The sequence below is a fragment of the Filicampus tigris genome, chromosome 16 (assembly GCF_054856515.1).
Source record: "Filicampus tigris isolate MCC_2025a chromosome 16, RoL_Ftig_1.0, whole genome shotgun sequence".
In the NCBI taxonomy this organism is placed as follows: Eukaryota; Metazoa; Chordata; class Actinopteri; order Syngnathiformes; family Syngnathidae; genus Filicampus; species Filicampus tigris.
Window position 1 is genome coordinate 14,733,842 of NC_141232.1, and position 24,921 is coordinate 14,758,762.

The 24,921-nt window shown below is 42.7% G+C and overlaps 1 protein-coding gene across 2 annotated transcripts in view; it reads left to right on the forward strand.

Moving 5' to 3' along the window:
- Positions 1 to 24,921, forward strand: part of smurf2 (SMAD specific E3 ubiquitin protein ligase 2) — a 55,372-nt gene that overhangs the window by 719 nt on the left and 29,732 nt on the right. The gene's annotated exons all lie outside the window — the stretch shown is intronic.

Consider the following 24,921-nt stretch of genomic DNA (forward strand, 5'->3'; position numbering starts at 1 on the left):
CTCTGACATTTGCACAACCGCTTTGCTTGTCGCAACATTTTGTTCAAAGTGTTGATAATTGTTAGTGGCAATTGTGATTGTCGCCACTTAACCAACCGTAAATCGGGTCCGGAGTAGAAGTAGCTGGCTATTATTGTGTTGTCACTCTATTAAGTAAATCGTTATTTGGTGAGCCGTACATATGCGACAATATAAGTTTGACTTAACACATCTACTTGTCACATTCTCAAGTGCAGTCAGGCCAGTCGATTATCACACAGTCTGCTGTCAGACGAGCTCATTTAAAGTTGACTAGCCGGCGTTAGCTCGCTTGCCGCTAGCCCGCCGCCGGCTCTGCAATAATGAATCTTAACAGGTTTTACAGTACATGACATTTCAATCAGTGTCTCTCCACTGTTGACACCCTGGACCCACATTTCCCTAATGTTGCAAAGTTGCAACCCACTTAAGTAGAAGAATTTAAGATTAGAAATAAAGAAAATGAATTATTCAAACATTGCCTTGAGGAACGTCATTTCTTTTAACAGAACAATGTGCATCTCAAGACAGAAATTGAGGATAAACAGCATGCGCACAAAATGTCACTTCTCTTGGCACTGATCTCTTCTTTTTAAGAAAGTGCAACATAACATCAATTGTTTGTCTTCTTTTAGGGAAATTAGTCTGTTAGACTGAATTATTACGTTGTAAAAAGCATCAGGGGCATTTGTTGCCTGAGCAATTGTTTACAAATAGGACTGCAAGTTGTATTTGCATCACATCAGCTTTTATAAATCTGCACTGATATTTAAAAGAATATGATGTAGCGCCAAAAGCACATCATGAGCCCAGATTTCCGCTAGCCAGAGGCTGAGCTGCACTGTATTTGTTTATGGATTATATGGCTTGAGTGCGATGTGGTTTCACTTCCTGTCGCTTAGCTATTATTCTGTGGAATAAGTGGAAACTTATACAGTACGGAGGCGTACCAAATACAAATATGTACACCATTACACGCCAAGAAATAATGCAGGGTCTGACATGAAGCCTTTTTGAGTGATGGCCCTGTCGATAACAATATTTAGCAAAATTTAAAATGATGTATGTTGGTCTACATGTTCTTATGTTGATACCATCGTAAACTGAAGACCCCCTGTAATTTTTTACAACCTGTCCATAACCCAACAGTTGAGAATCACTAGTTTAGATGACATTAAAATGACACTGGGCTTCACCGGTCACACGAGTTGTTTGTGCGCTGTTCCATGATTGCATTATGGAATTAGTATTTTTATTGTTGTTATTATTATTACATTATGCATACAGTTGTTCTCCTCTTTTGCATATGATGCCATGAGTTCCTTACAGAACAGACTTGCTCACCGAATGGTGACAATATAGTTGTGCTTCCTCCTGCACATTCTCTCTAAGATGTTTGGTTTGGGCCTTTTCAACACAAACAGCAACGAGGTTTACATGAGAACTCAGTGTTTTGACTGCGAGAAGGGGCCGACGGCTTGCCCTTTTTTTTGATGCACTTCCAGGACCTGACCTGCATCACATTCCCTGGGAACTGTGTGTATTGTATATGTGTGGAAGTGCCAAGTGAAATATTTAAGCGATGGCGTTTTCTGATAGGCGTAAGTGGAGACAACAAGGGCTGATCTTAATGAGATGGATTAATGACCTGCACGCGTTTGATTGCCAAGTTAACTGCAAGCTTTCACATCTGTTTATGGTTGTCATAAATCACACATGCATAATGAGAGAGGTACCAAATATTTGTAACGTGATATGTAGTTTGGACTCAACGCCTTGTTGTGTTGATACAGTAGAACCTCCCAGTGAGGAAGGTAATGTAAAAATAATCTATTCCAGGGTAGAGCTGTCTCCATGGAAAAAAAAACTTTGCCGACTTTTTCTAACTATTTGAGCAAATTTAGTAAAAAAAGCCAAAGAAAAGCTCTGAGTCAGTGACTATTTTGATGCGTGTTGATTTGTGGTTTCAGGAGGTACACTGATGCTTTTCTGATGTCTTGCGTTCAGTTTGGCGACAAATATCTGCATTGTACAACCAGCCGCCAGCCGGCATCCGACAGCCAGTGCGTTCCTACTTTGTTATTCAGGCAGGAGGCAGCATTCATTCAGTATTGGACATTTGACAACAAAATGTGGATTTTTGTGTGGACCCCGTTCATGTGGAAATTATGTTTTGGTGACTTAACCAAGATTTTATTTAAAGGGGAAGTCAACGCCAAAAATGTCTTCACAAAGTTATGTTCTATGAGCCACCACTAGTCAAACCACTCCATTTTGATTCAACATTGTTTGTGGAATATGAGTTACACAGCAAAATCCACCTACCGGTAATTCTAACCATGTCAGGGGGCAGCCATTTTGCCATTTCTGTTGATTGAAATGACATCACAGTTGCTCAGGTTTCAGGTAACGACCAATCATGGCTCAGCTTCAGAAAACAGGTGAGCTGTCACTGGTCGTTACCTGAGCCCTGAGCAACTGTGACGTCATTTTCAGTCGACAGAAGTGACAAAACGGCCCCCTGAGATGGCTAATAACGGGTGGATTTTACTGCTTAACTCATATTCCACAAACACAATATCAATCAGAATGCCGTGTTTAGACTCGTGGAGGCGCATAGAACATATTATTGTAAAGAAAATTTGGCGTTTTTCTTCCACTTTAACGTATTTCTGGTCCTGCATGCAAAAAGAAATCCACGGTTTCAATACTTCTTTCATTTGTGCAGTGGAGCCGCTTTCAGGCACGCTAGCACAATATTTTAGCACGCAAGAGACCATTAGACTGAATTAGTTTGTCACCGTGGTTAGAGGCTGTAGTGGTCTCCTGGAATGCCAGGAATGTGAGCCCGCTGTGGAAAATGGAGAAAGCCGGACCTTATTGACCAGCTCTCCTCCTGCTCCTCCTCCACTTAACGCCGAGTGACACGGTACACCCCGCCACGCTGAGTAACAATAGTAACTCACCACCTCTTCAAATGGGTCTTTTCTCCTTTGACAACTTAGTCTTTCATGTGCCGTGTCATCCCACTGGTGAGCAGTGTGATGCCTCTGTGGAGAAAAGCAGTGCAGGAAAGGAAACGCAGTAGGAAGGACACTGTCTGGTGCGAAAACCCAAACCTTCACCGCACACTGTCATTATGCGTGTCTTTGTTTAGCGCTGCGCAGCTGTGTATATACAAGCTGGCTCACACTTCTGCGACGCTTCACATGCAGTCATGGGCCCCGAAGAGTGTCATTGGAGCATTGTAGCTGCATGTTGGTTACCGGTTCTCACGGAAACCTGAATTTGTTTCCAGCCTGCTTGTGAAGGATGCCTTGCTGCAACCGAACAGGCCCGTAGCTGTTTGTGCTGGAGGCGTCCCACCTAGTTGACAACCACCCCCGCCATGTCCATTTTGAACCAGAGGTTCGTCAGCTATTAAAGTGGGGGAATATGTCAGGCAAGCTGCTAAGACGAACAACTGGGGCGAGAATGACCACTTGAACGCACAAGGGAAGGCTGCCGGTACGTTGTACAGCTGATCACTTTGAAATAATGTAACGGATAAAAACAGCACAAAACCTGTATGGTCCACTTAGTCAAACGTTATTTATCTTCATGAAGCTATTGTGTCTCCATTTGCTTCATTTATCATAATCCTATCCCCAAGAGTGTCACTAGAGATTTAGGCCCTCATAAAAAAAAAACAACTTTGGGCCAAACTTGATATTCTGATTAATATTGTGTTAGTGGAATACAAATTAAGCAGCAAAATCTGCCTGTTTTTAGCCATCTCAGGGGGAGGCCATTTTGTCACTTACTGTCGACTGAAAATGATATCACAGTTGCTCTGAGCTCAGGTAACAACCAATCACGGCTCAATGGTTTTCTGAAGCTAAGTCATGATTGGTCGTTACCTCAGCCCTGAGCAACTTCAATGTCATCTTCAGTCGACAGAAGTGACAAACTGGCCGCCTCCTGAGATGACTAAAAACAGGTGGATCTTTCTTCTTAACTCATATTCCACAAACACAATATAGATCAGAATGCCATGTTTAAACATATTATTGTAAGAACATTTTTGGGCTGATTAAAGAGGGATCTTTAATGGCTCGAGTTGATAATACACCTATATTTGGGTAATGCAAAACTGCTCATCACCAAAACAACACCTCACCCGACAGTGAGGCATGGTGGTGGCAGTGTTATGCTTTGGGGTGTTTTACTTCAGTTGGAACTTGGGCTTTTGACGAGGTGGAAGGGTTTATGAAAGTTTGAAGTAGAAGACTGTGTTCGAACAAAACCTTAAGGTTTCAGCAGAGCTGGGTACTTAACAATTTTTTGCCGGTCCGGCCGCGACCCTCCACCCTTGACTTGGGTACCTTTCCGGCCGCAACCCTACGGCCATATTCATAAACATTGTCGGCCCCCGCCCCATTCTGGCCCCCCACCCAAAAAAAAAAAAAAAGTGTCCGTGATTGACGTCGCTGCGGGAGAGACGCTACCGGCAGAGGCTTTTTAAGGATCATTAGCTGGCTAATTTACTATTCGAACCCGCTGTGGACACGCTTCAAATGCGCCAGTAGTATTTACCCAACTGCGTGCTTCCTTGCATTGGGAGCTCCGGGGTTGGGTTTGTCGTATTGTATAATTATTTGGGTCCAATAATTATAGAGATGAGTCGTAGAAGAATAAGTCGTAGTCAAGTTACTGATTTATTTTGCTTACTTCCCCTCCTTCCCGGCCTTCAAAATAAAAGCATACCAGCAAACCACTATGCACTGCAGGTTTGCAATGGCGTATTTCCGGTAGTAGTGAACGCCAGAAAAAGTGCATGAACTCCACCTTGATGTGCTAGCATCTGAATATACTCGTGGACACAAATTGTTTTGAAACAAGTCGGGGGGCGTCGCTTCAAAAAGACAGCGATAACAATGCACATCGTGCCTGCTACAACCATAAAGGAATGACTACACGATGCATTTAATTTTATTGCGAAAACGATCTGGAAGGTGGCGGCTAAGGGGGAACGTGGGTGAGTATCTTGTTTACTTTGAGTGATGGGACTTTGCGACAGCAGCAACGAGCTGCGTGGCTCATCCGTCTCCGTGTGGGAAACTGTATGTCATCGCAACATGTGAGACAGCAACGTGCGCTCAAGCATGTTTGTATATCCTCATTGTCACATCACGTAACCCACGCCTCCCACCTGCAACTGGGGCATACCATTACAAGAGGGGGCGGAGGGGCGATACGCAGACGCGGGAGTAGAAAGAAGCCTAAAAAGAAGCCTTTCACCGAGTAAGCTGAAATGATTTTTGGCCGCCTCGCGAGCACGTCACACGCATGATGGCCGAATAGTGGCCCGGACTAAAATCAACTTCCGGCCATGCCATTTTTAAAATTTGTCACCCCCCACCCCTCCGCCCCAAAAATGGGCATCCGGCCGGGCCGGAGGGTCCGACCGGTCCGGCCCAGGGACGGACTGCCCAGCTCTGGGTTTCAGATAGATAGATAGAACAGCAGGGAATTATTTGGTGTTAATCAGAGGTGTGAAATCTGTTTTAAAATGATTTATTGGTCTAATGTGGTTTTATATCACAAAATTCTGTCATTTGAACACGGGGTGTGTAGACTTTTTATATCCAGTGTATGGTACCGTTACTTGTTGTTATGTTACTCTGTGTGTGTGTGTATGTATGTGGATTACTGGTAACCAGGCTCCAGCTCACCTGACAGTCAAAGTGTGACAGAAACCGACTTGAATTGGAAAATTGTTTTTGATTTAAAAGATGCGAGTGCATCGAATTGTTCCACTCTGAAATATATCGAAATACGTATTGAATCCTCTTTCATTGGCGAGATATTTCTTTGAAGGAAATGCCACATTTACAGTATTATAAAGTCAAACCGTCCTTGAATTTATTTTTTTTTCTTCACCTAACTGGCTCAAAGAATTCATGCCTCAAAATTAAGCGTGCTGTGACTGTTTTGAATTTCCAATTTAAGATATAAAAGAAGTTTTCTTAATGACGTAAGTAATGGGCAAAATGTTTTCAAATGGCATTTAGATATTTTGGAGGGTTTATTTTTCCTCCTCTTCTATTTTTTTCCCTCTTCTTAGCTGGGAGTCAACACGTGACTTGTTAGGCATATGGATTGCTCATCGGAATTCTATGGTGTGGTGCGCATCAGCGCGCAGTGCCCGAATCTCAGTGGGATTCCCTCGTATTCTCCACTCGCATTCCCACCTCTTCCTCTCTGAGTCACTCCTGTTCTTTTCCGAAGCTTCTCCCCTGCTCTGACCACGTCCAAAGCGCTTTTCCCACCCACCCTCGGCAGAAATGTCTCAACTGTTACAAGACTACCCAAGTTGCTTGTCCTTTAAGCCGACTACGATGCAACAAGGCAGGCGGCTTGCGGTAACAAAATGCAAGGCTTTGCGTTTCATGCTGCTTTGTGTGAAAAAGCGAAAGTGTTTTGATGCCGCTTTTATCGTAGGATGAAACTCCAACAGTGTGGCTTAGTGCGAGCACATGACCCTCTGATCAAGTGGGCTTGTTTGTGGCTTTCAGTTGGTACTTGGTGCATTCATGAGCTCTCGGTCACCGCTGTATGGAAGCGATTTGGGCAGGATACATGTGCATTGACTGCAACCGGCCGTCGTCGGCGTGCAAACATTTCCACATTTGGCTTTAACAAGGACATCGTGGACCAGATGAAAAAGCCGAGATGAGTGGAATAATAAATAAAACGCGACGGTAATTATCGGTTACTGCACGCCATTTGTAAACATTTTCCTTCTTCCTGCTGAGAGACTCCCATAAATTTGAACATTGTTCCATCAATTAATGGACTGGCTGGGCCTCGCTTTCCTGTTGGTTCAGCTGCTCCTCAGCGAGGACAAGAGCCTCCTGAATTTGCTCTACCCTCAAATGAAGCCAGCAGGAGCCCAGAGGTGGCCAGGTGGCACAGTAGGAAGCCAGTGGCCAAGCTGTCAGAGAGGAAGTGCACACAACATTTATCCAAACATCACCTCGCAGGTGGGCAGCAGAGCAGTTAGGCCCCCACCCCCACCCCCTCTTGACGTTCCCCTGTCATAATAAAATGAAGCCTTACAGTCATATTACCGGTACTCACCAGGCTGTCCGGCATGCTGTGTGTCTTACAAATCTGCCTTGTCACAGCATGTGGGGATTGTAGATTGACTCAGACTGGGTGTGTTGCAGTATTATTAATTAATTATTGTAGATCTGTTAGGGATGAACACTCAATCAAATTCAAATCAACATCTCAATGTAATAGAATGCATATATATATGATTTATTTAGTGGCGACAAGTGGAACTCAACCCAAACATATTTTTTTCAAGAATATGTTCTATGCAAACCCACTAGTTGAAACAAGGCATTCTGATAAACAATACATTTGTGGAATAAGAGTTAATCCACCCGTTTTTAGCCATCTCTGGGGGCGGCCATTTTGTCACTTCTGTCGACTGAAAATGACATCACAACTGCTCGGGGCTCAAGTAACGACCAATCACGGCCTGCCTGTTTTCTGAAGCTGGGCCTTTAGTTTTCTCAAAAATGGACAGTGCATCTTGCAATGCGGTGTATGATGCCTTATGTATGGATGAATGACATCCTTTCAGTTTGTCGTCTTTAAATCAAATTCCTTCCTATTACATTTGCGTTGTCATTCTCATCTGCAACTAATCGCTAGCAGGCGTCTATATTTTTTTTGTCATACCGAAACTTGGAGTATTTTCTGCTTCTGGGTGTAAAAATCATTGGAAATTTAGTCCTACTAGCCTAATGCGATCTATTTTGGTCCACGCGTTTCCAGTGTTACAATGTGGGACAATATCATTGTGGTCTGTGGGACCGAGAGGTAAACATTAAGTTAAACTCCTTCCTATTTACTTTAAAAGGACAAGAACGGGGTCGGAGGACGATAATTTTTATAAATAAGGACGGAGGGAGGCGGACGGACCAGCAAAAAAGGGTAAAGTGCCCACCTATACAAATTAGTGACCAGACCGTGTACCGTGAACTTTCCAGAAATACAGTGAGGCTTACTGCAATAGTTTTCACACAATATTGCAATAAATATCATACTGTGACAACAATACCGTGATAAAACCAAACAACCATGAGCTTTTGATTAGCGATGGGAATTTTCGACTAATTCGCCCGCCGACTAGTCTCAAATTTTATTTGCGACTAGTCTATAAGGAAGAAAACTTGAATTTTAATACATATTGAATTCAAAGTTTAAAATGCAAATGTTGTATTTAGGGGCTATTTCAGCCCAAACATTCAGGACAGTAGTTAAATTCTATTGATGTAACAACAACTGACTGAATAAAAGTGAACAATTGAAAGAGAAATACATTTCTGATACATTTATTATGAATAATGTCATGAGTAATGGTACCGACTCCCAGTCCAGCAGGTTCTCATTCGCTAGCACCGTGTTAGGCTAGGTTCACACCGCAGGCAAATGCGACGCAGATCGGATTTTTTTGCCCATATGCGACCAGTATCTGATTTTTTTATGACAGCCTGAACAGCTCAATTCTGATTTTTTCAAATGCGACCTGGGTCGCTTTCATATGTTGTCCTAGTAGACGAGCCCAAGATGCGCTCCGCGCAGGTGGAGGGAAAGTGCTGCAGCAGGGGGATCGAATCTGCAAAGTTGTTTTGAGTAACACTATTGACTTTTTATTTTACTTTAATTTAATCCCACTTGAAACGTGAAGCATAAAGTGGACATTTATGTCGATCGTAGTAATTCAGCAACGGCTCAGATAGATTGATTTTTTTACGCACGGTTCTGTCGTGACGTCATCGTTAGTGATGTCTCCATGAAATGAGATAATAAAGCCTCGCCTCATAATTTCCCCCAAATACTGTATTTATTTCTACCTGCTACCTAATCGCTTGAATGCCCCGACACGCTGGACCACATGTACTTCCGCAAACACAACGTCGGGTGTGACGTCGTCTCTTCTTCTGCGCAGGCGGGCCACTTTGACGACTCATGTGTTCATACAGCAGACAAGACAGAGGTCGCATTTTTTATGTAATATGAACGCGTACACAAAAAAATAGGATTTTTTAGGGGGGGGGGGGCAATTATCTCTCTCTCTTGTTCTGTGGAACAAGATGCGTGATACTTATTGCCGCGTTTAACCGACTAGTAAAATACAAAACGTTTAATAAATCGTAGACGGCCTGCGATAGGACTGTGAGGAAAAAAATTCTCTTTTTCACAAAGTGAGCAATACGGTGTGTGTGGAGGGCTCATTTGAACGTGGTGATGGAACGGTACATTCAACAATCAAGGTACCAGGTGTATGTGTATGCTGTGGCTCTTTGCGCTAACGCAGTCAAAATTGTGTCTGTTTGCCTTTGAGTGGTTGGCCACCCCCGTCTTGCTCAGAAAATGTCAAATGTTAAATATTCAGTTAGATTTGATACGGCAAAAAAAACCCCAGTAACTTCACAGAAGTAATATTTACTTACAGGCTTAAATAGTACAGTACAAAGATCATTGAAACTTACGGTAGTAATTCATGAATGTACAGGGCCAGTGCTGGTTCTTGCTGGGTATCAACGATGGATAGATAATCATTTGAAATTCAATAGTTTGCCAACACAACCTTTTTACAATATTGGGCATATGTCAGTACAAAGCAGACATTTTCCCGTCACCGTTGACCAGCCGTTAACTTCTGAATCCTTGACACAATGCAAGTTCTTCCTTCCTTTGTTTGGACAGACACATCTGATTATCATCCTCTCTTAGCACTGTCCTCATTGGTCTTGCAAAGTGGTTTGATGAACTGTGACTAGTTGACAATATAGGTGGGGAGTGTTTCAATTTGCCAGGGTGTCCACCAGTCTACTGGAGAGAAACGTGATATAAATACTTGAGTGTGCCAGCTCGGCCTGAAACCTGCATAGCCAGGGATTGATACAATTAACTCTGACTTGCGTCAAGCAGACGGGGGTCTCTCACATCTCCAGTGTTACTTACTGGAAAGTGTGTGTGTGTGTATGTGTTGTTGGCGCAGAAGCCGCAAAAACGCCAACAGCTGACTGGAGACGTCTGTCTGTGTCTGGGCCCGACGTTTGAGCCCCTTCGGTCGCCAAAGGAGACGAGATCAGAAGAGAGTTGTTTATATTCACACCAGATCACGTTTCAAATGGCATCTCTGCTCAAGTTGAACAAATATACCAACGGATTCCTGCACATAGAGGCAAATGTTAGATTGCAAGCCCAGGTTTTTTTGGGTGCCCCAGATGTGCGAGAATCCCAAATAAGCACCACGATTCCTTGCTGGCCACTCTTGATGAAAATTAAGATTGACACTGTAGCTGTCTGATTAAACGAGCTTTGCTTCTCCAGAAATTCAGAGAGAGAAACTATTACCACTCTCAAACACATTTTACAGAAAAGACTTCCTTGTTCAATAATTTAGAACATATTGGACACTACATTTAGTCTTGCATTATTTTTAAAGGATCTAATAAAAGATTCATCATCCATTAATTCTTATGCCATTTGTCCTGTTGAAGCTGAAAGGCAGTCTAATACTAGACTGGCTGCCAGCTGATCACAGCGCATAGAGATAAACGATTTACACAACCATTGAGTGTGGGTCCATCCCACGCTGGCTGCATGATAGTCAGCTGAGTGAACCACTACAATATTATGACCTCTTTACTAACCAATGTTATTCTGTAGTCTTAAGGCAAAATGCCCTCTAACAGTAAAAGCAACATTTTTCTTTTTTGTGCAAGTCAAAAATTGGTTACTACAGTTATGCAGTGCATCACTACTAGACCGGATATTCTGAATTCAGAGTGACTCACACTGGGCCCATGTTGTGCGCTCATATAGGAGCAAGTATGGCATACTGTGGCTCATTTTAATGTGCACTGCATAAAACATGAAGGCTACGCCAACACCTGCTATGTGAGGTGATAAGTGTGCGTGTTAATTCGCAATTTACACTCGGATAGTTGTCATGGCGTACAAGCAGGCTGTAGAATAAATTGTGCTGTATGTGTATATATATATATATATATATATATATATATATATATATATATATATATATATATATATATATTATTATATATTAAGACTGCTTTCTGATCAATAAATAGGACTGCCAAATTTGATGGCTACCAAGTTGGGCTCAGCGATATGGCTGAAAAGTATATTAAGGTCTAAGTATTTTATATTGGTCGATATTAATAATTTATTAATATTTTTGCTTTTTTTTTTTTTTTTACTACTCAAAATAATTTAGGTGATTTTATTTTAACATATAAAACTTAAAGCGGAAATCAACCCAAACATATTTTTTTCAAGAATATGTTCCCAGCAGGCCCACGAGTTGAAACACGGCATTCTGATTAATATTGAGTTCGTGGAATATGAATTAAGCAGCAAAATCCACCCGTTTTTAGCCATCTCAGGGCCATTTTGTCACTTCTGTTGACTGAAAATAACATCACAACTGCTCAGGGCTCAGGTCACAACCAATCATGGCTCAGTTTCAGAAAAGAGGTGAGCTGTCATTGGTCGTTACCTGAGCCCTGAACACTTGTGATATCCTTTTCAGTCAACAGAAGTGACAAAATGGCGGCCCCCAGAGATGGCTAAAAACGGGTCGATTAACTCTTATTCCCCAAACGCAGTATTAATCAGAATACCTTGTTTCAACGAGAGGATCTTGCACAGAACATATTCTTGAAAAAAATATTTTGGGTTGATTTCATCTTTAAATTTCGTAAGAGGTCAACACAACTAAGAAGTCAAAAAAATGGTCAAGATAAAGATAAAATAAACTCCTTTTTAAACATAGTGCTTCGTAGGGCTGGGCGATTTGACTGAAAAATGTTTCACAGTACGTCCGCTGATAGTGTAGTGGTACACACGCCTGAGTTGTGTGCGGGCAGCGTGGGATCGATTCCCGCTCAGTGACAGTGTCTATGTGTGCCCTGCGACTGGCTGGCGCCCAGTTCGGGGTGTAGTCTGCCTTTCGCCCATTGACGGCTGGGATAGGCTCCAGCAACTCCCCGCGACCCTATATAGGATAAGCGGTTTGGAAGATGACATGACATGACATGTTTCACAGTATTTCATTTCAAAATGAGAAAAACAGTTAAATTGATTAAAACTAATTTGATTGATAAATGAAATAAAGCACAACTGATCCACAACACAATCCATCCGAAGGTCTTTGTTCGTGTTCGTATGCACAATATAATCTTTTTGCAAGAGTTGCACTGCCAGGAACAGTGGAAGTCATATCGCCCTGTGGAACCCTTGCCAAGGGATGATGTCATTGTTGCTTGGTTAAATTTAGGATGCATGCATGATGTCATGTCTTGTAGCTGTGTGCAGTCCACTTCACGCATGACTGAAAAAGCTGTCCCTGACATGCACCTGCAAACTGTAGTGCCACCAGTCTATCTCAGTGAGACATCAAACTCAAATTCGCGTTGACTGCTGGTGATGAACAACTCATGTCACACAATGACAGGAAGGTGCAAAGGGAAAACTAGTCCTAGCGTTCCCCTTCCTGTGCCATTTGTTTCCTCATCCATTTTCCATTTGAAAGATTTCTGAAGCTTTCATCTGCGATTATGACATAACTGTCCTGATTCTTAAAGTCTAACACATTTGCTGGCAGTGTAGACGGTAGGAAACGGGGAGGGGGGGGGGGGGGGGGGCTGGAATGATGTAACTTTTGTTTCTCGATGAAGTTGTGAAATCATTATTCGAACGCTAAAGTTAACTTCCCAGCACTGGCTCCAGACAGGGCAGTGGCGTGCTGCTCAGCTTCTGTGCGATCCACCCTGGCTCCATTACATCAGAGGGTGCAGGGGAGCCAAGAGGCGAGGAAGAGCCATGCAGCCACTCAGTTTGGGTCCCAGCCAGTAGCAGTGCAAGCTTGCAGAAGCCCTGAGCCCCGCTCCGTTCTGCTCGCTGTTTTGACTTCTCACTATAGCGGCAGCGGTGACGGCACGGTGGAAGACTTTACTCGCCTGGCTGACTCGCTGTTAGGCACGTTGTCGCGCACAGAGTGGAAAGAGAGATTGATGTACCGGTACTCTGCAGGGCCAACAAGAATGCCTCTCAAATTTGCCAATGTGGCATGGTTTCCCACTATTTGGAGCTGAAAATAGTTGGGGTGGACTCCTCTGTTATGCAATTGCAGAAGACTGAATCACAGAGGGAAAAGGTGACGTGAGATGGGTGAAATGTTCTCACACTAAAAATGTTGCCAGTCTGTTCGTCTCGCGCGCTTGTGTGTGGTGAGTTTCCTTGTGTAGTCAAACTGGTTCCTGTTGAACTCCTCAAATGCCAGCGTTGTTAGACTTGTTTAAGTTGCGCACCACTTGGATAAACTGGTTTGTTTAGAAAGACATATTTACCAAAATGAATGTCAGATGAAAATGTAACAGCTTCCTGCTAATGCTTGAAGCTGTTGACATAACCTGAATAAAAAGAGAAAATAGCCTTCCTACGCCGGAATTGTGTTTACAAAATAGCTTTTCAATACAGTGGAACCTCTTGGAAGTTTTCTGACGTAAGCAGACTTGCATTCAAAGAAGACTTCAATGTCACAATTGTTAAGAGTGGGGCTGGGCGGTATTCAAATTTTGACACAGTTTCACAGTCACCTCATTACACCGGTGTGTATGGTAATAACGTCACTAATTTTCAGAGGTGGGCATTTTACTCAATTTTGCTGGTCCATCATTCGTCTTCCGGCAGCAGCCTGCGTACCCGTCCGTCATTCGTCAGTCCGTCATTTTTCGTGACGAACTGAATTGCAATTGTTTAGTCCGTCAGTTAGGCCGACAGAGGTCCGTTAGTCCGTCAGTCCGTCAGTCAGTCCCTCAAAAAAAAATGCCAGGATGGACTAACGGATGAAAACCCACTTCCGTCATTAGTCAGTTCGGCATTTTAAAAGGTGTCCCGTCATTCATCAAACGTCAGCAAAACGGGCGTCCGTCGGTGAAGGAATGCCCACCTCTGCTAATTATAGACTTATTTTGTAGTTTGTGCCAACCACCGCGAATCTGTCTTATGTAAACTGGACTCATTGCCCAAATTCGCCACGAGCTGGCACACTTTACCCGGCGCAGAATTTGTACTTGTAGTTCTCCCGCGATACACGTTATAAGTGGCGAGTTTTTCGGTCGCGGCAAAATAACCACTCTAGTCTCTCGTCCTCTTTTCGGTCTTAACCCGTTGTATTCTTCAGTGATTTTTTTTGCAGATCTTTGTGTTGCTGTACTAAGTGGATCTGGTATTGTATTTTTTCTTTCGTAAGACAGACTATTTAATTATCATTTGTTTGCATTCTTATTTTGTGCTGCACCACTAATATGCTCTAAAAAGATGTTATTTATTTACTTGATTTGAATGACTGCTGCGCTAGACTTTATATAAAAACATATCATGTTGGGTTACTTTTATTCTAAGGAAGGAGAATTTGGATGCAACTGAGGAATCACATCGGGACTCGGCATCAGCAGATGCTCGAAATCAGATGATTCTGACTCAGCCTCTGTTGCAAAAAAAAATAGTGATCAAGGACTCCTTAGTCCTTACTGGACTGTAATTTGGACTTTATGACTGAGTTAGGGTAGGGCGGTAGACTACCATGCACTCTGACTTATGTTTGTACAAATTTGTGTTACGTCGCCACGGTTAGAACGGAGCTCTGTCGTAAACCGAGGAGCCTCTTTATATTCTCAATGATGGATGAACTGAAACAAAATCTCGACGTGGGATAAAGCTTTCTCTCGTCAGTTGTTTCCTCCACGAGAATTGCAGGGTCTTTTGCTCAATTCACAGCCACGGCTCTCCTTTCTTCCCCCCACTCTGTTTTTGAGGGACTCTCCGCAGAACTGCTGCATGACAGGAAGTGAGGCCCACAAACTCTCAAAACAACTTCAAGTAACAGCGTTGACCACCATGAATAAACCAGAGAAAATGGAAACCGTTTAATTATGAAGCCATGACGTAACTGGGTGACCTTCAAGTTATTATTATGAGCAATTCTGTTGACATTTGAAACCTGAATTAAGAAAAAAAAGCAAGGAAATATCATTTGACTGTCATAACAATTCAGCAAGCATAGCAAGCTTGCACCTCTTTCAACAAGTACCGGGTATGCCCCACGACTAGACAATGGACATCTAATGAATTCGATTCACATGATACTTAAATATTGTTGGAGCTGAGATAGTGTGCGTCTGTCTGATGTGAGAGCACGTGTCCGGTTGTGCTTCCAGAGATCTTTCATTACTCCAGCAGGTGCGTAGTATAACGGATGATGATGATTTATGACGTGTCTGAGGCATGACCTTTCACCCTTTCTCCTAAGAGAAGCAATGTGAAGATGTATTGTGTCTTTTCTGCAAGTCACTGTGATTTTGTGCAACAGATGTCCTTAACCCAAGTTTGTGGTAAAAGTGGCCTTTTGTTGCATTCCCAAATTCGATGCACATCATTAAATCTCTTCTGCTTAATTATTCGCTCCTTGTTTTGCGACAGAATCGTTTTTTCCTCTGTCATACCGGTGTTCCCTTACATCAGTCTCGAAACGTGTGAGATAAAGCGGGAGCACGGCTTTGAATACCTAAGTAATTGTTTGAAACTCAAGCTATTTTCCTTTCATTTAGAAATGATTCTCCCTGGTTTGCTCTTTGAACAAAATGATACACGGGAAGACTGTGTTACTCTTTTTCCTTCCTAAAGTTCTAAATCTTGGAAATGGCAGATTTTAGAGGCATTAGACAAGTTTCCTGGCACTTAAAAGTTCCCTGATGACTCTTGTCTGTGTATATACTGTATGGATGCTGGGACCAAAGGAGATCTTATCAGACTGGCACATTTACATAAGAGGATCCGCGCAGAAAGCTAGGTTATTTCCCACTGCCTGCATGTCAGTTTGTCACAACCGCATTTCCACAGTCCAGTGAAAAGCTGGACAAAGTTGCCTGAAATCCAACCCTGTGTCCTTATGCTCAGCCCTTTAAATGCAGACAGAATAACATAAGTGGCGTAGGCAGGTCTTTAAAAAGCAACCCGCTTTTGTCATGAGCAGCAGTGAGTGCACTTTAGTGAATGGATGCTGTGCTAACCTCAGTGGCACTTGGACTGGACTACACCAGTCTTTTTTAGGCCTTCACACTGGTCAGTCATGATATTTTGATCCATACACCTTTATGTACAAATATACTGTACATAGACAAATCTTTTGAGTGTGAATCAGTCACGTTTATTAGAAACTTTAGTTTAATTTAATTTAATTTTTCATCTAACAATTTGGACTAAGTCTATGCTTTCAACATTGTGGGAACCTTTGCTGGAATTCCACATCAAATGAGTTTGGTATGGAAAAACTGGAAAGCCCTGACTTCAACCCCATAACACTGGAATGAACTAGTACAGAGAACTTGAGTAAGGCCTTCTTGTTCCACATCAGTGAAATCTGACCTAAAATGTTCAAAATGTAAACAAATTCCCAGACACAGTACATATTGTTTTAGATTTTTTGGGGGGAGGGGGTAATGTCTGAGTGGAATATGTTTTTTTTTTGTTTTTTTTTTTGCAATTTCCATTTTTCTATTGCACAGACAGCTCGGCTCAGCTCCACTCACCTTGTTTTGGGGGACGTCTGCTTTTAACTTCAAAACATACTGTATCAGTCAGAGGAACAACAACAATGGGGGAGAATGAAGGGCAGCGAAAAAACAAACCACGAAAGCACATTGGACACTGAATGATGACATTGTAAAATCCAACTTTAGCATGTTTTATTTTTGGCCTTTCTACCGAGGGATGGGTGAGTATATTTTGGGTCACGGTTCTGTAGGTGTTTGGTGCATAAAGGGAACGTCTTTTTTCTCAAAATTATCTCATTATTTGGCTTGTCAGCAAAAACTGCATTTTACTGCAGTGATTACTATAACTTATTTCAAGTTAACCATTATTTAAACACAACTTTCACACCTGACACAACAGAATTACTGGTATATATGTGACAATAAAGTAGAATAAAATATATGTAACGATTTCAAACGTAAAAAAATGCATACCAAAAACCACCACTTGTATCGTGTTTATCTTTAAGTGGAACTAAACCCAAGATCTCAAAACCTTACTGTGTCTGTGAGCTGCACTTTGAAGCTGGATACAGTTATAATGGTGAGAGAGTGAATGCATAACAGATGCATGACAAATGTTGACATTAGGGGTGTAACGTATACGTGGGTGTATTAATACGTTTCGGTACGGCATGTTCGGTTCGGTTCACTTGCGTACCGTTTCTGATCAGTTTTTATTATTAGCGCTACGGCTCACCTGTTTTCTGAAGCTGAGCCATGATTGGTCGTTATCTGAGCCCTGAGCAACTTTGATGTCATCTTCGGTCGACAGAAGTGATAAAATGGCCACCACCTGAGCTAGCTAAAAAGGGGTGGATTTCACCAATTCCACAAACGCAATATTAATCAGAATGCCGTGTTCAGACTAATGGGCCTGCGCAGAGCATATTCTGGAAAAAAAATATCTTTGGGTTAACTTCCACTTTAAAAAAATTAACGGACTAAGCATAGTCGGAAGCCCATTTTCTCCGTCTATGTAATCGACTATCGTCTATTGACGACGCTTCTGTTTGCGGTTCGCCGTGGCCGAGGCTATTTGACAGCTTATACGTCCGGCAGGCTTCCATGCCACTGTGGGCCTTTCAAATGTGGCTCACTTGGTGGTGCTATTGGAAGTTGGTAGATGGAAACGCTAACGGAAGCCTGTTTAAAATGATAGATAAATGATTTTTTTTGATGATTTTATGATTTTGATTTGATTTGATTTTTTTTTATTACTATTTGGACTATTCTATGTACTCTTCTTTTACTAGTTGATCCGGCCGGACAAAAATGTGGACACACGGGCAGCGGAGGGGACCCACACAGCAAGCGGAAGGCGATAAACGGACCTAGAATTTTTTTGTAAAATGCCCAGCTGTGGCATTTAGCAGAGCTAGGCACTTGACCATTTTTTGCCCGTACGGCGCGACCCTCCACCCTTGACTGGGGTACCCTTCCGGCCGCGACCCCCCGGCCATATTCATAAACATTGTCGGCCCCCGCCCCATTCCCCGGCGATATTCATAAACATTGTCGGCCCCCGCCCCATTCCGCCCTCCGACCCAAAAAAAAAAAAAAAAATTCCACACTTTCCCTCCTTCCCGGCCTTCAAAATAAAAGCATGCCAGCAAACCCCAATACACAGTAAGTTTGCTATGTCGTATTTCCGGAAGTAGTGAACGCCAGAAGAAGTGCATGAACTCCACCTTGATGTGCCGACGTCAGTTGAGTTGAGTAAGCAATATACTCGTGGACACAAATTGTTTTGCATTTAATGCATTTAATTTTATTGCGAAAACGATCTGGAAGGTGGCGGCTAAGGGGGAACGTGGGTGAGTAGCTTGCTTATGCTTACTTTGCAGCAACGAGCTGCGTGGTGCATCCGTCTCCGTGTGGGGAAACTGTCATCGCAACATGTGAGACAGCAACGTGCACTCAAGCGTGTTTGTTTGGGGGTCAATGCCACAAAACAGCAGTTGTCGCTCGCACCGACGCGGGAGTAGAAAGAAGCCTGAAAAGAAGCCTTTCACCGAGTAGGCTGAGATGATTTTTGGCCACCTTGCGAGCACGTCACACGCATGGGGGCCGATTAGTGGGCCGGACTAAAATCGACTTCCGGCCATGAGACCAGTCTCGCCATTTTTTAAAAATGTGTCAATGCATTTTTCTGCACCACAGCACACTGAAAAGTGTTATCAAAAAAATGTGTGTTCATTCTTTCCACTCTGATTAAACGTGGATATGAGCTGTAGCTTGTGGTGTTCAATTTAATTTAGGTTTGGGAGCTCTTGACAGGTACTTCGACAGATGCTTTTACTAGTATTACAGTTAACTTTTTGGTGGGTTTCAGTGTGACTCAACCCCTTCCAGTGCAGTCCCAGCGGTTGAGGGTTTACACAGGCAGCCTTGAGGACCGAACATTACTCAACAGACTGCCGTAGGAGATTGATTACAGGCTGGTTTGAAGATTAGCAAACCGCTGATGAAGAACAGGTTCACTCACGCGACCATCATGCTTCTTCCTTTTAGTTGTTGTAAAGCCTTGCAGTGGAAAGGGAGGAGTTTAAAGGTTAAGGGAAGCATTTTGTTTATAGGTGAGCAATGCTTGGTATGAAGGTGCTTGGTCCAAGGGCCGGAGTCAAAACATGGTCGTCAGACAGAAGGAAAAAAAAGGCAGAGGTAGCGAGAGTGTGAAGGAGGTGCGAGGGTAGTGTTATCCAAAGATGTGTCAGACTGTCTGGGCTGTTGGGTCATCGCACTGGACTAGAGGATCCAGGTGGTCAGGAAAGGAGGTTCAAAAGGCGTTCAACCTGAACTTGTGGTCCTGAACAGATTTGTGTCGTCTAGCACATGAATGGTTCTTTGCAAAGAGAGGAATGTCTGATATTTCTTAAAGACCTCCTGCTCTCCCTTTTCCTCCTATTAAACATTTGACTTGAGACAGGGATGGGAATGGTGGAGCATTAGCAGGCGGGTGTTTCGGTTCCCACACCCCCCATTTCCTCCCCCTCAAAGTCTCCAGTGTAATGGTTAACCACAGAGCAAGAGACTGGAGGCACTTTGAGCCCACTTTTCCTCCCCACTGTGCTCCTGTCTTTTTCCCATGCTTCAATGTTTCTGTGTGTGAATGCGGTTCTTCTGTCCACTTATATGACGAAAAGAAAGACGTACAGCTGACTTTTCATCCTTCCATCGGATTGTTACCATGGCGACGCCCGCTCCTTTCCCTCCCCCAGACGTCACATGACCTCTCCCTTCCCAGGTGTTTGGCTTGCGTCTGGCGGAGCGCATTGATTTGCCCGCACAGTGGAACCCTTTGTGCGCCCGTCTGGGAGAAAACTCAGCCCATCCTCTCCCCACAGGTGGAACTCAAACGTCAGCCCAAAGGCCTCTGTCTGCCCGCACAACACCACTGTTACCACCCAGAGGAATCCACTTTTGTTAAGCCGAGGGTTGGTAACAGCACAGACAAATCCGTTAGCGGTGTTCGGCGGTTGTTTAGCTAGCCCTGATGTCTTTGTGGGGGCAGCCATGCCATGTGGGAAGCCATTGAATAATTAGTTGCATACTGCCAAACAGCCACCAAGAGTATACACGACATCCCATGCTCAATATAGTTCGACTTAGGCCCTGATAAATTTACCAAGTATGTTTACCTCGTTGATGGTGTTGTGTATGAGGCTGTCAGTGGTTGCTAGATGATGCTGCATTTGAACAAGTCTTCATCAAATCTTCCCATGTCTTTCACCCGTAACCCATCATAAAAAAATATATATACTAGTGTGTTCTAATATACGATAGTCCAATGTATTGCGCTGCACAATTCTAGTGCCAATGTGATTTATTGATGTGTTGTATTGATGGATTACACAATAACAGACAGCAGTGAAAAACTTTGCGCTGATTTATCAATCACACTATCAGTTTATTCAGGTTTAATTTGGAAATGGCTCCCGTGCTCATTTTTTATCGCCTTTTCTTTCATTGTGAATTTCTCACTGGTGCTCATCCCGTCCGTCCTCTCTGCGTTTCGCTGCCTCTTCCCCTCCCTAAAGCCCAGTCATTAGTCGGCGCTGCACTGCGACCGGAATGAGAAACACAGGCAGCACAGAGACACCCTTCTCTCAGTTTTGCTTCAATACTTGCCGTCGCTATGACAACAGGGGATTTTAGATGGGCCAGGATGCGAAAGGGTTATTTGATGTTCTTCCGGAGTGTGTGTATGTGTGTTTTTTGTGGGAGAGAAGGGTATGGTAGAATGAAAACAGTCAGTGATTTAGAACATTTTTTTCTGAATATCTGCAACCAGTAAACATAAGGGAAAGGGACACATACAGTTAAGATCAAAGTGAGTCATACGCTGGCCAAATACTGAACACACTTTCATATTTTTATTTGTTGAATGGGTATCAGGGACCGACATTAAGCCTTGTCACAAGCGGTACTCGACAGGTGTATTTATCATATACCATAATACGTTACATTTTAGGGATTATTTCATATTTAGCTTCTGCTATATGGTTGGATTAATAGCCATGACTGTGTACTATTTAAAATATCTAATTAGAGATGATGTTGAAAAAATGCACAACATACAGTATATACAGTATGCAAAATATGTGTTACGACAGTAATGACTGGGCCATAAAGTGTCTTGGTGTTGGTGTGCGGTGTCCTAAAACCTCTATGATGAATAAAGATCTTATTAGCACACAGTTGTTTTACAACATTATCGGACATAATCTGGTGATAAAAGTGCCTCTTTGCATAGCTTCCCTTGTTCGTAGCCACCATCCCATGGTCCCGCAGCTGTCTGTATGAATCTATTAAGGCTAGCGGCGATTGAGCTTTTATTTGCCCCTTTATCTGGTAGAGTGTGGACTGGTCACCTATTTTTCTTGCGTCATCACAACATCCTGTTTCTGCCGGGGTGTTTTATTGATAAATGTTTTTTTTGGTCCGAAACAAAAAAATGCACTTTTGGGCCATTTTCGGCAGCCATGACTTTTGAAATGAAATTTTCACTGGCCCGGTCGCGCCAAATGTGGCGTGACACAGCGGTGTGGTGGCCAGAGGCTATCGGGCCGGGTGTTTGTTAATTAAAATGTACAGTATTTGCCATAGGTAGGACTGGCTGTGAGCATGTTTGTCTCAAAGGTCTGAGGTTCTGTGTTCCAATCCAGGCTTTGGGTTTTCTGTGTGAAGCTTTCATGTTATCCCGTGCTTTCTCCAGGTACTCCAACTTTCTCCCCTATTACAAAAAGATGCACGTCAGGTCAAATGAATATCTAAATTGTCCACAGGTACGAATAGATGTTTGTCCATATTTTTCCCCGCAATGGGCTGGCATCAAGTCTAATGTGTACCCAAAGTCTCTGGGGGAAGCCTTTGGTTACCCCCAACCCTAAAGGGGTTACCACAGATCCTTAAACAGTCTTAAAAGGCATTGAATCATGAATCTAAAATGGAGGCCTTAATTGGCATTAAAGGTCAGGGTGCAAACATTAAAAACTTTTCTGTAGCCCTCTAGAACACCTTTTACAATGCATAACTGTCTTTAGAATTTGATAATGTCGTTGGTAGACAGCAGTTTAATCACTAAATACAATTCAGAATGTTTCGTTTGCCGTTTGAATCTCGCGCCCCCTCATCTTTGGCTTTTTCCGGATTTGTGACGTCACAGTAGCCGGAGGATTCAGTGACTACTAATAATGAACGGTCTAATAACGCCCCCTTCTGTCGGCTCGTGTGTTTCAAAATCCTCATTCCAAAACATCGCTCGCCATTGAATGTGCTGTGTTTGTAGCGCATGGAAATTGTACAGTCTATGGTGTAGTGAGCGGTTTAGCTACATCCACGTCACTTCCGGTAGCTAGAGCCACGATTCCTCGAGCTTCCATGAGGTTCGGAAACACTCGAAATGAGTAAGTAAAACCTCTTTTCTAATCGATCTGTGGTTGGCAACTTGCAGGAAGTGACTTGTTAAACCTAATGAGAATATGAATTTTAACAGACTCTGAAAAGTGTTTGCACCCTGACCTTTAAAGTGTCTTTTAAAATGTTACCACCTAAGAATTTTACTCTGGTAAATAGTCTCAAATCTCAAAATAAATGAACATTCTTAAAAAAAATAAAAATACAAAATGACTCGTGGTAACATCGATGAATCACGATAGCAGACCCAACAAAACAGTGATGTGCTTTTACATAGTTCAGACTCCTATGAGCAAATGCAAAGCATCTTTGGACAACATGGGATATTGGGAACATTGTGAAATTGGTCTTAAAATTAATTTCTAATGGAATTAAAAAAATGTAAAAAGTCTTGAAATTACCTTCTAATAAACTGTGGGACGTTAGGAACCCTGCCTCAAGAGGACAAGTGGGATAGAAAAGGGTTGGATTTCCCATAGATTTCATAAGGCAACACAATTATAGGTTGAATCTGTCACCATCAATGCGTCAAAGAAATGTAAGAAGAAAAAATCACTTCATTAATAATCATGAATAATAATAAAGCACAGAACCAGTGAGGGACAAACATTATTTCTCAAGTTGCTTCACATAAAGATTAAACTTATTTTCTCGGTAACGTTATGGTCTTGACTTACCCACAGTGTGCAGAGCAGCCAGGACAGATGTGCTTGTACCGCTTTCCCGCTTCATTATCGGCTCCATTAATGGGTTACCACCGCTGGTCCTCTCTTATGGCAACATCACACACAAAAAGCCATAGAAACGTGACATCGTGCATGACGATGGTTTTAGAGGCGCACTTTTCCTGGAGATTTGGATTCAATTCCAATTTGTGCAATGCCATGGGCTTTTATCTTCCACTGGAAGCCTATGCCCCTGGCTTTTCTGACTCACCACTTCCAAATCCTCATGTATTAGACTTCTTTAACACAGCAGTATCACAGCATAATCAATACAAAGACGACTTGTTGAGAGCTGAAGAACTACGTACATAACCAATGCAAACACAGAGGAAACTCAAGGCACTTCGTAAAGGCGAGAATTCATAAAAAATTCTTGAGAATATTTTTCACCATCCATAGGTATCTGTAAATGTCGTTACAATGTGACGAATTTTCATTAATTTTGGAGGATTTTTTTTTTTAAAGAAAGGGGAAGTCAACCCAAAGATATTTTTTTCCAGAATATGTTCTATACAAACCCACTAGTTGAAACAAGCCATTCTGATAAATATTGCATTTGTTGAATAAGAGTTAATCCACATGTTTTCTGCCATCTCTGGGGGAGGCCATTTTGTCACAGAAAACGACATCACAACTGCTCAGGGTTCAGGTAATGACCAATCACGGCTGACTTGTTTTCTGAAGCTGAGCTGTGATTTGTCGTTATCTGAGCCCTGTGCAGTTGTAATGTCATCTTCAATCGACAGAAGTGACAAAATGGCCGCCCCGTGAGATGGCTAAAAACGTGTGGATTTTGCTCCTTAACTCATATTCCACAAACGCAATGTTAATCAGAATGCCGTGTTTCAACTAGTGGGTCTGCATAGAACATATTCTTGAGAAAAAAAATGTTTGGGTTGACTTCCACTTTTAAGTAGTAAAATTCACCTGTCTTTATCCATCTCATGGGGCCTGCTGCGAACATATTCTTGAAAAAAATGTGCCATGTGTCATCTTCCAAACCGCTTATCCTGTACAGGGTCGCGGGGAGGTGCTGGAGCCTATCCCAGCTGACAATGGGCGAAAGGCAGACTACACCCCGAACTGGTCGCCAGCCAGTCGCAGGGCAGACACACACACCGTCACTGAGCGGGAACCGATCCCACGCTGCCCGCACACAACTCAGGCGTGTGTACCACTACACCATCAGTGACCATTGGAAAAAAAGGAATGTGTTTGATTTAACCTTTAAGCAAAAACATGCATGTTCTCAAGAAAGTACAATATGTAGTAGGGGTGTAACGGTACGCTAAATCAAATTTCGGTTCAGTTTCTTGGAAACTTCTGTTCGGTATATTTTCGGTACAAAAAAAAACTGACTTCTTTTTTTAATATGTGTATTTTGAAAAGATGACAAGTAAACGATATATTCTTTAGAAAAAATAAATAAAAGTGAACTATTCTGGTGATATTCTAAGAAATTACCACCAGAATAAAAAGTACACAGTAACAATAAAGATCTCTTAATTTTGTAAATTATTAAATATTTAAACACTCAGCAGCAACAGCCTATGACTATGACACATCTAAGT